The 20,587-nt window shown below is 33.7% G+C and overlaps 1 protein-coding gene across 2 annotated transcripts in view; it reads left to right on the plus strand.

Moving 5' to 3' along the window:
• Positions 1-20,587, plus strand: part of LOC135963217 (alpha/beta hydrolase domain-containing protein 17B-like) — a 149,528-nt gene that overhangs the window by 126,247 nt on the left and 2,694 nt on the right. The window lies entirely within an intron of this gene.

The following is a 20,587-nucleotide window of genomic DNA, read 5'->3' on the forward strand; positions in this document are numbered from 1 at the left end:
TCATCTCTCTTTGGTTGACGCCTCTCTCTCAATCTTTTTAATAATTCTTTGTAAACTGGGCATCCCCGATAATTCGCCGTATGGTCGCCACCACAGTTTCCACATTTCTTTCTGAGACCCTTTTGGATAATATCACATTGTGATGAAGAATGCAAGTCTCCGCATGCAACACATACAGTGCGTAGAGTACAATAATTTCTGGTATGTCCAAACTCTTGACAGTTACCACACTGGACGGGTCGATTTCGCTTGAGAGGTTCCTCAATAGTTATTCTACGATTCAGTAAATAACGAAGAGAGTATATTGGGTGAGTTTCATTCCCTTTTACACAGAAAAAAGAAATTCATAATTGAAATGAATTTTGTAATAAATATTATTAATCGAACTTGACTTTTTTTTCCCAAACTTTTTTCATTCAGAATAAGAACATGTTCATAAATATTATTAATTTGTACATGACGCAATTTTTTGCTTTTTTTATATAAATTTCGTAATATATTATAATAAATTGCATTATAATTGTATTGTGTAATGAATTAGTTCAAAAATGTTTGCATAATAGCCATATATTGGCCAATATTTTAAGATGAATCAACAATATCTGAAATTTTAAAAATATCATTAAACATGATAAACATTCATAAATATTGAAGCATACCATCTTGTTAAAAAAATGTGTCCATTTCGCGCATATTTTCTCATTTTGAAGCTGAAAAACATAAAAAAATAAAAAAAAATTCCAAGAAAATTTTCAAACATTTTTGAACAATATAAAAATAAAAATGAAATTGAAAATTTCATTTTTATTTATATGAAAACATAAAATATGAAAAAATCATACTATTTAAGAAAGTATTAATAAATGTTATGAATTGAAATCTATGAAATCAAATCATAATATTTATGTTGAAACTTTTTTCTGTGTAGTTTTTTATCATCTGGATCTAACTCTACTCTAAACATTGGTTGAGGAGTTTTGTCTCTGTTAAATACATTTATTACTACTTTCGTTTTATAGCCCAATTCTTCCAGGGCCTCCTTGATTTCGTTAGGTTCTACACTGGACTCTATACCCTTTATGACCACTATAAGGCCCTTACTACTTTTCAGCTGATATGTGTAGAAATTCTTCTTGCGGTCGTTTAAGTATTGAGAGATTTTTCTATAATCCTCCTCAGTGTATATGACTATTTTCGTTTCATGCACACCACCTTTTCTTATTGGGACGATGTGGAAATTATTTTTTCCAACAAGATCAATTAATATTTTTACCAAATTATTAGAACTATGTTCCCGAAGGAAGATTGGTGGTGGCTTTAATGGTTTCTGATTAGAATTACCATTTTTAACAGACTTAATATTGTCATCTTCACTCTAAAGCGCGAAACGATTATTATTCAAGGGACTTGTAGTTAGTTTCTGCTTTTTAAAAGGTGTCTCCTTTTTTTGTGGACTTAAAATTCTTTTATTAATACTTATGTATCTAAGCATACCTGGTAATACTGCTGGTTTTGTTGTGGTTATATTTCTTTCATCCTTTGGAATGGCACCCTTCGATGCACCATTGTTACTACTTACGGTTTTATTAGTGTTAATTACACTTGCGCTCTCACTAGAATTTGTTTTCTGTGGTTTATTTAAAGCTTGTGTATACATGTTTAACTCTGTAGTGCGATTCACTAACTTTTAACGAACCGACAATCGTAATGTTTATCGACATAAATAATCGCTTGCAGTAACGATAGTGTGATTCAGTAATTTATTTTTAACGATTGTTGAAGATATAACATCTCTGTCTACAAAATATCAAAATAAGCGAAAAGTAGAAAACCATTATTTGACACACAATAAGATAATTAACCAGTGGTGTAGTGAGTACAACGTTGACTAGCAATCGGAAGGTTATTGGTTCGACACTTGGCTGCGACTTACTTTTTTTTATTTATTTTTTTTAGTAAATACATATTTTTATGAATAATTCTACTAACAAAACAACTTATTTCCTTCCAAAATGTAAAGGATTACTTTTGAGACATCGCGAGCAAAAATAAGTACTTCTTCCAGGTGAATATATAATCTTCAAATTCCCCTATTTTTCAGCTTATTTTTTTATATTTTATTGTAAATATTAATAAGTTAAGTAAATTGTGTTTCCATTATTTTTACGATAGTTCCAGCTACAAAAGATGAAAATGACGAAGAAAAAATTGCAAATACACTTTATCGATTAAATAAACACAACTTAAATTATTGTCGCTAACATAACGAAAGAAAAACTGTCGTTAAAAATGTTACTGAATAGCAAATTCGATAAATTTTCGTTATATTTATTTTAACGATACGATTATCGTTATAAAAGTTAGTGAATCGCAGTACTGATGTTGTTGTTGTGTTTAACACATGCGTATTGTTCTTTATATTTGAATTTTTTGTATTCTCTTTTGTGCTATATTCTATACAATCACTTTTCGTTGATATTGATTGCATATTATTTGCATCATATAATTGAAGAGCGGGGGAACAAGAGCGAGCTCTCTCAATAGGTTTGGCGGTTAAATAATGTTTGTTGTAATTGCGATCAGTTATATTTTTTGTGATCACTCAAAAAATGTAGAAACAAAATTAACATATTTTGAGAAATATTAAAATAAAAGTAAATTTTTACTTAAAATATATCCATATTTACTTGTATATGAGTTTTTGTCTTCGTAGGATACCGTTAACCTATTCGCAGGTATGACCAAAAAAATTTAATTTTTTTAAAGGCAGTTTCAAAACTCCAATTTCAAAATTTTGTTAAACAAATTTGAAAATTTGTTGATCATCACATTGGGATTTATTGAGAACATAATAGGGAATAAAATATGAAAAAAAGTATGAAAATACTTCCTATAGTTTTTTCGTACCTGCGATTTAAATTTTGAGATTTTCGAGAAAAACTATTTTTTTTGGCCATATTTGGATTAATGAGCCAAATTTCTTTACTGTTATGATTTTAAGCAAAAGCTATTCAGAATAGTATATTCCAGGTAATTTTAAATATAGTCTGAAAGTTTTACTAAAATCGGAAAACGTTGACCCTTAAATCGTGAAGGTCAAAGGTAATTTTTTTCAATATTTGGAATTTCTCATGGAAACTTAGCGAAATGTTATTTATTTTTCGGCCGATTTTAATGAAACTTAAGAAATATATAACACAAAGTCTAGTTTTTACAAAAACAGCAGATAAATTAAAATTAACCCTTAATAGCACTTGACCGTAAATCTACTAGTGGATTTATTTTTAAGCTTGGTCATGCTGTAATAAGTTATGCCAGCAGAAAACAACAAAATGTAACTTTGTCATCTACTGAGGCGGAATTCGTATCTCTTGCCGAGACGTCTCAAGAGTTTTAATGGTTTTTTCCAGCTGATGAAAGAATTTAAAATTGATATTCGTAATCCAATAATTTTCGAGGATAACCAGAGTTGCTTGAAAATACTACAAGATGAAAAAATAACACCAAGAAGTAAGCACATAGATATAAAATATATAATTTAGTTCGCGATTTATTAAAAACTGGAAAAGTATTATATGAGTATTGTCCAACTGATTCTATGTTAGCTGATATTCTAACCAAACCCTTAAGTAAGATACGAATGTGTAAACTTAGACAGTTAATTGGCTTATATAAATTATTATTGTATTCTATTTTATAGAGATTTGTTTTTAATGCTAAGACTTTCGAATCTATAGCCAGCTCTTAGTGGAGGTGTTGGAAATTGAAAATCTGACAACTTTCTAATTATTGATGTAATTAATCCTTGATGCAACACTGTTATAAGTTACTACGCATTGTTCCGAAATCAAGTCGTTTTATTAAAACATTTCAACACAAAGTCACATGTAATAGGAACAAAATGAAATATCGATCATAAAAATCGATGGATTCTTTTCGAATTTATTCACAATTAATGTGCTGTTTTTATAATACAAGCGAGTACTTTGAGTGAAAATTTTACATGTATTTTGTTTTTGTTACAATAACAAATCACATTTCCACTCAAGGTAAATGCTTGTAAGCAAATACAATTTTGTGAAATGTGCAAATTCACTTAATTGTGAATAAATTCGAAATGAATCTCATTTTATTGCTATTATATGTGGCTTTGCGATAAAGCAATAAACCTGAACAATTTCTGCCTTTTTCGATTTTTCATTAGTTTTTTAAAACAAAAATTACCATGTAAAAAAAATATGTTTTTTGCTTTAATTTGTTATTATAACTCCGAAACTACTGAGCCTATTGAAACGCATTATATAAATGGATTAAAGGTTATATAAATTTAAACTTTTGTAAGTTTATTTTAATAACATCCTTTTTGAGTTATTATTAATTATGTGGAGAAACGTCTAACAAAATTTATAATTTGAATTAAATTTTTTTTAAATAAATCTATCCATAGAATTGAAAAATTTTACAGTTTTTGTACTTAGGTAGCCATGATGCATCAAAACTTTTTTTGCTGTTGACCTGTGTTATTGAATATCCTCCTCAGTCCCAAGGAAAAACCAAGCGTCGCACAGTGTCAGATTTGAGTAATCTAGAAGGACTAAAGTCTGAATTTTAAAAACGGGTAAAGATAATTCAATGATTTTTGAAACACAGTTTTCCTACGATTCGATACATTTTTTGAAGAAAAAATGGAGGTGGGGTGACAATATTAAGCGTACCTCCCATACAAATGTTAAAATCAAAATTTTAAAATGTATACCATACACCACCATAGTGGGGAGGGTATAGAGTGTTATTTATGCTAATGTTTGTAATATGCAAAAATATTTCACTAACATCCACCTCAGAGTATACCAACCCAGCAAAAACTTACATTGAAAATTAATGAGTTAAAAAGCTAATATACCTACTATTCACTACTTACAGAATAGCTTTTTAACTCATTATTTTAACACGGTGGTGTCATTGGGGGCAAGTACTTATCACCCTCGCTTACAAATAGGCAGTTAAATAAGTTGTTTTGTTGTAGAGCTATTTATAGAATTTTGTATTTGCAAACAAAAAATAAAAAAAAGAATAAGTCGCAGCCAAGAGTCGAACCAATAACTATCCGAACCAATAAATATTGCTAGTCTGCTGTTCTACTCACTACACCACTGCTTAGTTATTTTATTGTGCATCAAATAATGGTTTTCACTCAGTAGTACTATATTATTTTCTGTTTTTCTAAAAATAAACATGCAATAAAATAAATGGGCAAATTGAGAAAAAGTAACTGATCATTTGTTTTGTTTGTTTTTTTACAGTCTTATGCAAAAAAAAACCTTATTGTAGATTTAAAACACAATTTTGTTAACGAACACTTTAGCTTTAAAACCCATTTATAAAAATATTGTATGCAAAAACGTTTGTTAAAGGCATAATAACTAATGTACTGATTTTTGTCTTAGCTGGCAATGCTTCTCATTTATTTCCCCTTTTTCGTTGTTAGTGTTGCTTTCAATTAGGATAAAATATTCGTTAATTTTCTTTATTTCATTAATTGTTTTTAGTAATAATAAATTTTTGAAGATAACAATTAATTTTTAGAGAAAACATTTTTATCTGATTCTAGTAAATTTATATTAAGCTAAAATGTGTTAATGTACAAACTTTTTTATATAGTTTATTTCAATTATTATTAAAAGTATTCGAATGAAGAATATTATGTGATAAAATAAACATCACTGTTATATAATTTATTTTATTAATTTTATTTTATTGACATTTAGTTAAATTTTAACAAAATTTAATGAATTTCTATGTGGAAACACACAGTTATAATTCCGGAGTGGGTATATTAGATTGTGTGGACCTTCTTCCACAATGTTTACACATTTTATTACTATATAGCGTTGCAGGTTAAAAGTAAATGACAAAAATGCCAATCAAACTCACTTGTGAACCTCATGTGTTCACTGCCGGAGGAATATCAAGCAAAATCATATAATATTAAAATGGAACTTAATCGCCAGCGGAGTGGAAATTGTGTTTAGCAATTGCAATAGTATCGTCTGTTATTCCAAATTTATCTTTAAAATCTTTTTTATGATAAAAAGTAAAAAGAATTCCTTAAAATAGGTTTAAAGTAGGTTTGAACCATTATTAAATTTCATATATTTAACAATGGTTTACTACAGGTGTTTTAAGCTAATTTTCGTTTTTGGATATACTTTTATCGAATTTAACTTAACAACGGTTGGTAAGCATGTTGTAAGTTTTTTTGCATAAGACTGTTAGACTTTAGCTCATAAACAAGTACTTATGTATCAGATTATATGCCAGCTATTACTTAACTACTTATATGTAATGCAGGTGGTATGTAGTAGTCATTGAAAAGTAAGTTGTTCAGTAATTGCAAGTCATTACCAAGTTTTTGCTGGGAATCTGATCAGGATCACTTTCTGAGTGTATTTAGCGATGTCCGTCCGTCCGTCAGGTCGCAATTTCAAAGATAATTCGAGACAATTTTGTACAAGCTTTTATATTGCTTATTGAATTTGGTTCATTATTTCTCCTAGCCCCCATACGATTGCCCTATCTGAAAATAGTTAAACTCTCATAAATATCTTAGTTATATAGCACAAATAAGTTTTATATAAGCCGAACTCGCACCAGCAAATTTTGTGACGGTCATTAAATCTTTCCCGAATGAGACCAACGGGAAGTGATAGTAGTCAGTAGACCAAAACCCCCAAAGGGTTTTAAAAAGTTAGCTCGTATTTTAAAGTTATGCGCCTTTAAAGTTCAGCTTTTTTGAGTAAAAATTTTTCATATATATTTACAGTCTTATGCAAAAAAACTTACAACATGCTTACTAACCGTTGTTAAGCTAAATTCGATAAAAATATATCCAAAAACAAAAATTAGCTTAAAACACCTGTAGTAAACCATTGTTAAATATATGAAATTTAATAATGGTTCAACCCTACTTTAAACCTATTTTAAGGAATTCTTTTTACTTTTTATCTTAAAAAAGAGGATTTTAAAGATAAATTTGGAATAACAGACGATACTATTGCAATTGCTAAACACAATTTCCACTCCGCTGGCGAATAAGTTCCATTTTAATAGTATATGATTTTGTTTGATATTCCTCCGGCAGTGAATTACATGAGGTTCACAAGTGAGTTTGATTGGCATTTTTGTCATTTACTTTTAACCTGCAACGCTATATACTAATAAAATGTGTAAACATTGTGGAAGAAAGTCCACACAATCTAATATACCCACTCCGGAATTATAACTGTGTGTTTCCACATAGAAATTCATTAAATTTTGCTAAAATTTATCAAAATGTCAATAAAAATTAAGTAATAAAATAAATTATATAACAGTGATGTTTATTTTATCACAGAATATTCGTCATTCGAATACTTTTAATAATAATTGAAATAAACTATATAAAAAAGTTTGTACATTAATACATTTTAGCTTAATATAAATTTACTAGAATCAGATATAAATTTTTTCTCTAAAAATTAGTTGTTATCTTCAAAAATTTATTATTACTAAAAACAATCAATGAAAAAAAGAAAATTAACGAACATTTTATCCTAATTGAAAGCAACACTAACAACGAAAAAGGGGAAATAAATGAGAAGCATTGCCAGCTTTGACAAAAATCAGTACATTAGTTATTATGCCTTTAACAAACGTTTTTGCATACAATACTTTTATAAATGGGTTTTAAAGCTAAAGTGTTCGTTAACAAAATTGTGTTTTAAATCTATAATAAGGTTTTTTTTTGCATAAGACTGTTAATTTTTAAAATTTAATTTGTATTTTTTTACATAGTTTATATAAAAATGAACTACATTATATAGTTCGAGATCTTTTCTGCTCTGGCGGATGCTGTGTAAAACCAGAATTTGAAGTTGCCAAATTTTGTAGTTCACTTCCTGTGTTTTCATCTCCTTCATCATCGTAATGCAAGTTCTTGCTCCACCAACAAATTTCCGCTAATACAGCATCGGGAGACTTTTTTTCCTCGATATCTGCAAAATTTGTGTTAAAATATATTGGGAAAAAAAATATATGTATATTAAAAATTACCTCATTTCAAATGGCATTGTAATTTGGTGGTACTGTTCACCTTGTTCATCTGATTCGGTCGCTAGTTGCTGACCGAAGTAGTCTAGATGATGATGTAGGTAATGAATTTTGAGCGACATATTAACGCCTATTTAAAAAAGCATTCATCATTGCGTTAACAGATCTCTGATAGCTGTCAGACCTATTTTTACCCAACAGATATAAATTCTTCTGTAAACGAACCATGTTTTAACATTTGTGGTGTGAAATGGCCACAAACGTAACAAAAATTGTTTATATTGCAAGACATTTCACAAACTTTATTAAATTAAAAATATTTTTTTTAGTAATTAACTTTATTTAAAAACTTCTTTTCACTTTATTAAAAAATAATGGTTCACAAATTCACAAAAAGTTGCACTATTATAACAGGCAACTACGATTTGATTTCAAAAAATTAAAACATCTTAATACTTTGTTCAGCAATAGTGCTGTAACATTATACTACTTTTGATTACTCAATACTACTCAACACTTTTCGTTTGGGTACTCAATACTATTCGATACTTTTAACGGATTTTTTTAAATTTAAAAACGATATATTTTTCTGCTTTTCGGTAATGTATTAGCAGACATCACTCCTTTTTAGAAACATTTTAGGTTTACAAAAATAAAAATAAAAAAATAAATCTGCAAAAAGTGTTAAAATTAATGAATTTTAAGTATATTAGGACTAGAACATTCAACTAAAATTATTTTATATAAATATTGACTTACTTCAATAGATTATTCATAAAATATATATGATAAATTTTTACTCAAAAAAGCTGAACTTTAAAGACGAATAACTTTAAAACACGAGCTAACTTTTAAAAACCCTTTGGGGGTTTTGGTATACTAATTATCTACTTTCATTTCCCGTTGGTCTCATTCGGGAAAGATTTTCTTGTTGCACAGTGTAATTAGTCATAGCTCCGATATAAGGCCCACTTCCGAAAATCCCTTTAACTAGCATAAATCTCTGAAAAATATTGGTATTTCAATAAAATTTAATACAAATAAGTTATATATATGCAAAAGTCATTTCAACAAATTTTGAAACCTCAAATTTAAAAAAAAAATCTTACCTAAAATTGATGCCTTGATTATCACTGCCAAACAAATTTAGCTGGTTTTATTTTAAAATGCAATAAAACTATTATTTAGTAAAAATATTGTAGTCTAATATTCAAAAAGAATTTAAACAAAAATATCAAAAAACAACAAAATTCAACGTATTCAAACATGGATTATTTTGAGCAAGAACTTTAAAAATATTTAATGTCAATAAAACATCTCACTATCTGATACTGGTTATTGTTGTTGTTGTAGCAGCATGAACAATTTTACAATAATCAATCTGGATGTTCTGGTGGTTCTGCATGTTGTTCAAGTCCAAGAAATTGTGCTACTTCAACAGGATGAGTCCATAAATCCATAGGACTAAATGAAGTAGGGTTGGCTGAACAGTTAAATATGTGGAGGGTGTCATAAGGACCCTGACCACATGCTGGGCATAAGTTAAGGACGGCACGGTCTATGCGGGTCCAAAATGCATTAAGTCTGTTGCTCCATCCTGATCTAAGTTGTGCCAGAACGACTCTTGTTCCACGCGGCAGAATCTTCTCGGCGTCTGCTATCGGTGGTGGGCGACCTCCAAGTACGACATTCATACGGTATCCTGCTACCGCGGAATTGATGGCGTCTCTGTGAATGTCGTTCAAAGCTGTCAAATACGACCTCGTATTTCCGTAGGTCCTGTCTGACATGCCTCGGGGAGACTCCAACTGTGTAATGTTGAAGTTTGGATGACTACTCCGATGACATCCCAGAAGGAACTGTTGCGTCAACATGACGTTGTGTTCCTTGACCGGTAGAATCTTGGTTTCCTCGTGAAGAAACTGTTGCGTCAACATGACGTTGCGTTTCTTGACCGGTAGAACCTTGGTTTCCTCGTGAAGAAACTGTTGCGTCAACATGACGTTGTGTTCCTTGACTGGTAGAACCTTGGTTTCCTCGTGAAGGTGGTGTTCGGATGTGATTTGAAGGCAGCCTGTGACGGTCCTTAAGGCTGCTTTTTGTATTTCTTCACTGGGTATCACTCAACGAAGGCGACCACACTGGAGCAGCATAGTTGACCACTGACCGACCAATCGTCTTGTAGGTAGCTAGCAAGGTTTCTTTGCCCATACCCCAAGTACTGTCGGCTAGTGCTTTGAGGACCTTGCTCCTATTTCGCAGTTTATGCTAGATTGCAGTGGCGTGTGCTGAGGAGGTAAAAAGGCTATCAAAAGTGACACCCAAGATTTTCGGGTGGTTCACTGTCGGAATTTGTAGGCCGTCGATCATGATGCCTAAGTTCAGTTTTACCTCCTTCGTCCAGGTGGTGAAGAGTGTTGCCCGCTCGCCTAGGTGTTTTAGCATCAGCATGGATATCCCATCAGGTCCTATTGCCTTTGAAGGTTAACTGTGTTGATGGTTTCTGCAACTTCAGTTGGCGTGTAAAGTTGTGGTGTGTCCGAGACTGGAAGATCGTGTAGTTTGCGGACAATACTTCTTTTAGCCTTGTCTCTCTCCGGATGCTCAATGAATTATCGGCAAAAAGCGCGCGCGCACCTTTTAGGGTCGGATATGGCGGTATCTGCAAACTTAATCGCGACCCTATCATCCTTCTTTGTAGGATTGGAGAGAGACCGAACTGTGAACCACAACTTGCCAACTCCAGAACTTAAGTTGCAGTTCTTCAAATGATCCAACCATTTGTTTCGCTTGTCCTCATTTACCAACCAGCTGATATCGTGGTGCAGCTGGGCGATCGTAGGGTCGTCAGGGTTGGTACTTCGGATGTCATCACGCTCATCTGCTTCTGTTGGGAAGTGAGTAAGGATATTCTTCCAGCTGGAATGAAGCGAGCGGCTGCTGCGGTGACGGTTTCGCTAAACTTCCTCTCTGCTTTGTGTACGTTGGTGGGAATCGGTAGAGCATTGAAGATGCGGTCGGTAAATTCTCTGAAGCCGTGCCAGTCTGCTTACTTTTGGTTGATGTACGTTCGGTGTTCCGAGACGATGAAATCGTTGGGTCTATCCAGACAAACGATTATGGGTACATGGTCTGATCCTAGAGAAATAACTGCACGCCAGGTTGTGCAGTTAATCAGACCAGGGGCCAAATTACCGCATTCGTGATCGAATGAGCTATCGTATCGAAAAATGATTTCGATATCGAAATTATGATAAAATGTACAAAATTTTTTTGCTCGATATCGAATGCCATAATCTCAAATAAGAAAATTACGATAAATTTTACTCGATATCGAATGCGGTAATTTGGCCCCAGGACTCGCTATAGTGATATCTGGCGAACTTGCGTAATTACCCGAAGATCTTCGGCCAAGTGCTGTCAACCTAGCAACAACAACTATACAATTTTTGATCTCGGAGCTGCACCTTCCGGCATTGCTGCTCCGGTTCCTAATGGTCCGTGCCGGAGTTGAAGTAAATCCCGGACCATGGTTCTCTACGGTTTGCCAGAACCGACTGCACCACATGTCAACACAATTAAGGTGCAACTCTTGTTTGGACTGGTGTCACCTTAGGAATTGTTCCGGACTTAATCATGAAAGGGAGTGGTCGGAGAATTACGTTGCCCCATGCTGCCAGTGACGTAGATCATCGGCGTCTTCGGCATCATCGTCGTCATCCTACGCCACAACTCCACCCCCCCCCCACCGCAATCTCAACAACAGCAGCAAGTACAACAACAGCGGCAGCAACAACCATCGCCTCTCACATCATCGATTGCAGTCCGTAGACCTGGGGTGATATCCATATTGCAGTTTGTAGGTGAATAAAAATACTTTGTGTTTTTATATATCAAAAAATATTAAGTTTTCATTTTCTTAATTAATTTTATTAATCATATTAGTTTTCAATAATTTTCATTATAATTTTCAATATTCTACAACAAACAATAAAATCTTGTAATTTTGAAATAAAACCAGAATATTGTATTTTATTTTAAAATAATATAAATATAATCTCTACAAATTTTGGCGATCCTGCATTTTACACGTGAAGAAATAAAACGAATAATATTCCGTGTAATTAAGAAAATATTAATTTTTCGAAACAATTACCTGCAATTTGAAATTAATGCAAAAATAAATACCATCTAATCTCAACAAATAAATATCATCTAATCTCTACAACGCCTGTCTTTATCATCTATAAATTTCAAAGACGACAAATCCAATTTGTATTATCAACTATAAAGTAATTCATCTGAAGATTCACATCAGTTTCAGTTCAAGTCACAGCAAGTCACTATTATTATAATCAAGATAAGTTGACCATCAGTTTTAAATTTCCGAGAAAAGAAGTCAGTATAAGTGTTTATTTCTTGTTCCATATTCAAATATTTCTTAATATTGTTTGCCTATTATTGTTTACTTTTAAAAATACTAAATATCTACATACATATCTAATCACGATTATTATCATAACTAAATTAACGAATAATTAATTTAATTTAAACTTTAATTTCGATTTTATTTGTAAACTTTCCCTCTTAAAATGACCACTCGCTCTCCAACACGTACTAATACACATACACAAAATTCAACACATTCACAATCTAATTCAATAACTACAAATAACAATTTAAACTCAAATTTGACTAGTAATCATCCGATCGATAGAATACCCCAAATTGATTTAGACATATGTGCTTCCTCTGTTAAACTCCCTCAATTCTGGACCAATTGTCCAGATGCATGGTTTGTTCACGCCGAAATGCAATTTGCAACCAAAGGCATTACTACAGACAAAACCAAATATGAATATATTATAACTGCTTTACCACAAGAAGTTATAATAAAAGTGTTAGACATAATTCAAAATCCAACTACAAATGATCGGTATCTTAATCTTAAAAAGGTGTTAATTGAACGTCACTCCCTAAGTGAAACTTCTAAATTAGACAAAATACTCTCTGATAGTGATATGGGAGATAGAAAACCATCGGAATATTATAGATCGTTAGCCCTTCTTGCTGGTTCTAATTTTAGCCCAGATGTTTTAACAAAACTTTGGCTACGTAAACTTCCAAAGTCTCTAAATGTTGCTTTAACTGGATCTAATATTAATGATCATAACGAATTAATTCAATTAGCTGATAGATTGTGGGAAGTTATTTACAACGGAGAAATATGTAGTGTTAGACAATCTTCTAGATCTTCCAATATTGAACAAATCGTACAAAATTTAACTGCTTCTTTATGTGAAAATATAAGTAAATTGACACTAGAAGTTAGTTCTCTTAAAAGAGAAATAGAAACCCGGGCTTCACGTCCTTTTTATAGAAGATATAGCAGAAGTTCTTCACGCTCTCGTTGTCGTTCACCAAATAGGAACTGGTTATGTCGTTTTCACTACAAGTTTGGTAATCAAGCTAGAAAGTGCGAACAACCATGTTCATTTTCTAATGAAAGTTCAACAAACTAAAATCATCCACTGTTGCAGCGACGAACAGTGGAAATGTTGATTATTCTTCCAGTCGCCTTTTTATTTTTGATAAAAATAATAACTTAAAATTTTTGATTGATAGTGGGGCAGAAATTTCTGTTTTGCCATCTTCAAAATTCAGAAATAATAATAAGAGATCTGATATAATTTTAAGCGCAGCCAATGGCTCAAATATTGCAACATTTGGAAAGAAATTACTTAATGTAGATTTAGGTCTTCGCCGCGAATTTCCTTTTATTTTTCTGATTGCAGATATTTCTAAACCTATTATTGGTGCTGATTTTCTTTGTAAATATGGTCTTTTGATAGACATTAAACATAAACGTCTAATAGATCCACTTACTAATTTATCAGTTAGTACATTTTCATGTTGCTGCAATGTGACTCTTCCAAAGTTATTTTCTGTAGATAATCAATACACACAACTTCTTAAGAAATATCCTTCACTAATAGCAGAACCTGATTATACGAAACCAATCAAACATTCTACCGTTCATAGATTAGTAACAAACGGTCCTTTACCTTTTACCAAACCCAGGCGTTTGGATCCCGTTAAATACAAGGCAGCAAAAACAGAATTCGAGTATCTTGTAAAAGCAGGTATATGTAGACCATCGAACTCAAGTGTAGCATCAGCTTTACATTTAGTCCCAAAAAAAGATCCAAACGACTGGCGTCCATGCGGTGATTTTAGACGTTTGAACATTGTGACTGTTCCTGATAGATATCCCTTACCTCACATTCACGATTTAAATATGAATATAAGAAATAAGAAAATATTTTCTAAGATCGATTTAGTACGTGCTTATCATCAAATTCCAATGGCAGAAGAGGATATATTCAAAACAGCTATAACAACACCATTCGGTATGTTTGAGTTTCAACGAATGCCATTTGGCCTACGAAATTCTGCGCAAACGTTTCAAAGATTTATCAACGAAGTATATACTGGTTTCGATTTCGTATTTGTGTATATCGATGATATACTTATATATAGCGAAAATGATGAGGAACATTTATATCACTTAGAGAAAGTTTTTGAACGATTAGATGAATATGGGTTAAATATTAAACCAGGCAAATGTACATTTGGTGTTTCAAATATAGACTTCCCAATTTACAAGTGATATTCGACATATAAGCGGTGAAGCTAATGTTGTAGCTGATACCTTATCTAGAACATTTGAAATCGAAGCATACAAATATTCCGATATTAATCTTAAAAATTTATTTGATGAACAACAGAAAGATAAAGATCTTTTAGAACTTCTTGCTGATAAAAACAAACATCTTAATCTAAAATTCTTAAAAATTCCAGTCCTAAACTTAGATATTTGGTTTGAATGTACATTAAGTACACCTAGACCTTACGTTCCATTTAATTTGCGAAAAATTGTATTTGAAAAATTACATAATATTTCACATCCAGGCATCAGAGCTACACGCAAATTAATAACAGAACGCTATTTTTGGCCAAATATGAAAAAGGAACTTAACGTCTGGTCAAAAGAATGTCTTAACTGTCAAAAATCAAAAATAATTAGACACACTAAATCACCAGTGGTCAAAATTGAGATACCTAAAGGAAGATTCGAACATATACATTTAGATATTGTTGGACCTTTACCTATATCCCGGGAACATCGTTACATATTAACAATAATTGACCGACATTCTCGTTGGCCAGAAGCATACCCACTAAAAGACATCACAACATCTAATATAATTGATACAATAATAAGAAATTATATTTCTCGGTTCGGTGTTCCTTTGAAAATAACAACCGACCAAGGTGGACAATTTACCTCTAAAATGTTTTCAGAACTAACACAAATGTTAGGATGTTTTAAAATAACAACTTCTCCATATCACCCTCAATCTAATGGCATGGTTGAACGATTTCATAGACAGCTTAAAGCAACATTAATGGCTAAAGGTAAATCAGCAACTTGGTATGACGAGCTTCCGATTGCTTTACTAGGTATTCGTTCAGTATTTAAAGAAGATCTACAAGCTACTCCTGCAGAAATGGTTTATGGTCAAAGTTTACGTTTACCTGGAGAAATATTAACACCTACAGGAGATTTTGATGCATCTGACATTTTATATAAATTAAAAACCCATTTCAAAAACGTAAGATCTAATTTAAATCATCACAACAATTCAAATACAGGTATTCATGTACCAAAAGACCTAAAAGACTGCAAATATGTATTTGTGCGTGTAATTCATAAGAGATCTTTGCAACAACCATATGAGGGTCCTTATAGAGTAATTGAAAAGAACAAGAAATATTTCAAAATTGATATAAATAACAAGTCAGTAGTTATACCTATCGATCGATTGAAACCAGCATTAACTGAAAACACTTACATTAATTCAAACATACATTCCAGTAATACTAAATCAACAACAAAGAGAGTTTCTTTTAATTTATTGGGAATAAATTTTTTGGAGGGGGAGTAGTTGTAGGTGAATAAAAATACTTTGTGTTTTTATATATCAAAAAATATTAAGTTTTCATTTTCTTAATTAATTTTATTAATCATATTAGTTTTCAATAATTTTCATTATAATTTTCAATATTCTACAACAAACAATAAAATCTTGTAATTTTGAAATAAAACCAGAATATTGTATTTTATTTTAAAATAATATAAATATAATCTCTACACAGTTCAACTGCAATGGCCTCCAAGGGAAAATTTCTGAGATAACTCGATTTATGCGCCAACACAACATCGTGGTCGCTGCGGTCCAGGAGACAAAACTTACGAGTAATTCCAGTCAGCAAAGTTGCAACGGATACAACGTTCTCCGAAAAGACCGCACCAGAGGCAACGGTGGAGGCATCGCATTTATTATACACAACACCGTGCAGTATAGAGCTCTTTCTCTCGATCTGAATTCTAGAGACCAATATCTTGAAGTTCAGAGAATTGCGGTCAGATCGGGAGATACGGAGTTGGAGCTCTAATGTCTACATTCCGCCAGTAGCCAGTTGTCCAACAGGCTACCATTCCGACATTAGGACCTTACTAGATGGTGATACTCGTCTAGTCCTAGGGAATTTTAACGCTCACCATCAGCTCTGGCACTCAAGTCTTGGGGAAGACCAGAGAGGAGCGTCGCTGGCGGAACATATTAACGAATTCACCTTCTGCATACTAAATGATGATGCCCCCACACGGGTTATGGGTAATTGCGCAAGTTCACCAGACATCACCATAGCGAGTCCTGGTCTGATTAACTGCACAACCTGGCGTGCAGTTATTTGTCTAGGATCAGACCATTTACCCATAATCGTTTGTCTGGATAGACCCAACGATTTCATCGTCTCTGAACGCCGAACTTACATCAACCAAAAGTAAGCAGACTGGCACGGCTTCAGAGAATTTACCGAACGCATCTTCAATGCTCTACCGATTCCCTCCAACGTACACAAAGCAGAGAGGAAGTTTCGCGAAACCGTCACAGCAGCAGCCGCTCTCTTCATTCCAGCTGGAAGAATATCCGTAGTGCGACCGTACTTCCCAGCAGAAGCAGCGGGAGTAGCAGATGAGCGTGATGACATCCGAAGTATCAACCCTGACACCCTAGGATCGCCGAGCTGAACCGCGATGTCAGCAGGTTAGTAAATGAGGACAAACGAAATAAATGGTTGGATCATTTGAAGAACTGCAACTTAAGTTCAGGAGTTGGCAAGTTGTGGTCCACAGTTCGGTCTCTCTCCAATCCGACTAAGAAGAATGATAGGGTCGCGATTAAGTTTGCAGATACCATCATATCCGACCCGATAATTCATTGAGCACCCCGAGAGAGACAAGGTGAAAAGAAGTATTGTCCGCAAACTACACGATCTTCCAGTCTCGGACACACCACAATTTTACACGCCAACTTAAGTTGCAGAAGCCATCAACACAGCTAAGCCTTCAAAGGCAATAGGACCTGATGGGATATCCATGCTGATGCTAAAACACCTAGGCGAGCGGGGAGTCGAGTACCTGACAATGGTTTTTAACCTTCAGTGAGGAGCTTAACTATACGCGATATCCGGAAAATGGGTCGAGTGATCCCATTGCTAAAACCTGGGAAAATAGCGAGTGAGGGTCAATCGTACAGACCGAATTCCCTCCTGTCACCTGTAGCGAAGACACTCGAAGCTCTTCTCCTCCCCCAGCTGACCCGTCAACTACCAGCTGCTCGTCACCAGCATAGATTCCGTAGAATGCACAGTACCACCACAGCATTATCCGCCATAGTCACTCAGATCTCACAGACCTTAAACAAGCAGAGGCCTTGTGAATGAACTATCCTAGTGGCACTTGAACTGTCGAACGCTTTCGACACTCAGTCACGCCATACTCTTCCAGGACATCCTACAGTCCACAATACCCAACAACACGAAGAGATGGATAGTGAACTATCTGAGTAGCAGGCAGTCGTTCGTGGAGTTTAGAGACAAATGCTCAAAACCCCGCAGAGTTAAACAAGGAGTCCCTCAGGGCGGGGTCCTGTCGCCACTCCTGTTTAACTTCTACCTCTCTAAACTCCCAGTGCCCCCACAGGGCGTAGAGATAATCTCGCATGCGGACGACTGCACTATATTGGCAACAGGTCACAACGTTGATGAGCTTTGCGGTATGGTAAATGGTTATCTCAATGAAATCCACAATTTCTTCACTACACGTAACCTGCAGTTATCACCAACGAAGTCATCGGCAACACTCTTCACCACCTGGACGAAGGAGGTAAAACTGAACTTAGGCATCATGGTCGACGGCCTACAAATTCCGACAGTGAACCACCCGAAAATCTTGGGTGTCACTATTGATAGCCTTTTTACCTCCTCAGCACACGCCACTGCAATCTCGCATACACTGCGAAATAGGAACAAGGTCCTCAAAGCACTAACCGGCAGTACTTGGGGTATGGACAAAGAAACCTTGCTTGCTACCTACAAGACGATTGGTCGGTCAGTGGTCAACTATGCTGCTCCAGTGTGGTCGCCTTCTTTGAGTGATACCCAGTGGAGAAATATTCAAAACGCAGCCTTAAGGACCGTCACAGTCAAATAACCTCCGAACACCACCTTCACGTGGAAACCAAGGTCCTACCGGTAAAGGAACACAACGTCATGTTGACGCAACAGTTCCTTCTAGGATGTCATCGGAGGAGTCATCCAAACTTCAACATCACACAGTTGGAGTCTCCCCTGAGGCATGTCAGACAGGACCTTCGGAAATACGAGGAGAACATAACAAGGTATGTGCAGGATCCATTTGTTCGCCGCTCGTATATGACAGCTGTGAACGACATTCACAGAGACGCCATCAATTCCGCGATAGCAGGTTACCGTATGAATGTCGTACTTGGAGGTCGCCCACCACCGATAGCAGACGCCGAGAAAATTCTGCCGCGTTGAACAAGAGTCGTTCTGGCACAACTTAGATCAGGATGGAGCATCAGGCTTAATGCCTTTTGGTCCCGCATAGACCGTGCCGTCCTTAACTTATGCCCACCATGTGGTCAGGGTCCTCATGACACCCTCCACATATTTAACTGTTCAGCCAACCCTACTTCACTCAGTCCAAACTTTGGCATTTTTGATTTATTGTTATGTAGTTTCAATCTATTGTTGTTGCTGTACTTAAAAATATTTAACATTTATTAATAACTTCAGTGGTTTGGTATTGACAACTATTTAAATGCAAAAAATTGTTCAGACATTTTTTTTATGAAGAATTGTTTTCAAAGTTGTTATGAAGCAGGATATTATAAGGTTTTCTTTAAGTGGTATTTTTACTTTTTTTTATGTAGATGGAATATGAGGCTTGGTAAATCAGAAAAATAAAAATATATTTTCCGCTGTTTGTGATAACCAATAGCCATATTCTTATAGATTTTTACTTTTTTTTTTACTTTTTGAATTTTCGGAAGGTTGCCAGTTACTAATGCTGTGAGATGCAGTCCTAATTTTTTTACCAACATCAAGGCTATATTATAGACTATATATGGTGAAAAATTTAGCTGCGAAAAAGTGCGAGGTGAATTTATATAATTTTTTTAAGAAATTATTATCGTTGGAACGATGTAAAATCTCGTACTAAATTGTTCCTCATTTTTTTAAGGTTGTATATAAGAAGTGCTATTGGTAATTACATTATATAAAAATGAAATTTATTTAATTCTAACTACTTACAAGTTGCTAAAAACAAATGCCCATATACCAAATTTGACATAAAATTATGAGTCCTTTTAAATGTGGTAGTGCTTTATTTCGATTAAAAATATAACATTTGCAAAGCGTTTTATGTCAATATTAATATATTTGTTTTAACGCTGTGTTATATCCACATTGTCCAGAACTTTTTCTGCAAGCTATAAAAAAATGGAACCGTTATCGAAAGATGTTATGCAACTTTTGTTGGATCCATTACTATCCCGATTTTCACCATTTCGATTTTGGTTGCTGCACAGTGTAATTGTTATTCGTTTTTAAAAATAAACTTATTAATAAAACTAAAAAAAAGTTTAATTTTATATGAATATTTCGACCTGTGCCGGCAATAGGGTAAATGTCCAAAATCTATAGATTTAAATAGTTACTTGCTATAAATAAAATTACTTATAAAATTTAAATTTTTTGAAAGATATATTAAAATAATTTCTTAGAATTGAAAATAGTATAGAATTTCTTCCGAGGTAGTGTAGTTTATCAGCCTTTCCCGCTCATTCTACTGAAGTAGCAGTACCCATTTCGCATTACTTTATTAGCTTACCCCCTTGCCTGCAATATTTCCATATAAATTAAATTAATTTGGCCAAGAAGATACGAATTTAATTCCACTAAATTAGGGTTTTCTCCCACTGTGCGCTGTACATATATAGCTAGCTGTAAGACGAAAAATAATCAGGTCTGCAGACGTTTGATAAATGTACAGTGGGCTGCATGC

The sequence above is a fragment of the Calliphora vicina genome, chromosome 1 (assembly GCF_958450345.1).
Source record: "Calliphora vicina chromosome 1, idCalVici1.1, whole genome shotgun sequence".
In the NCBI taxonomy this organism is placed as follows: Eukaryota; Metazoa; Arthropoda; class Insecta; order Diptera; family Calliphoridae; genus Calliphora; species Calliphora vicina.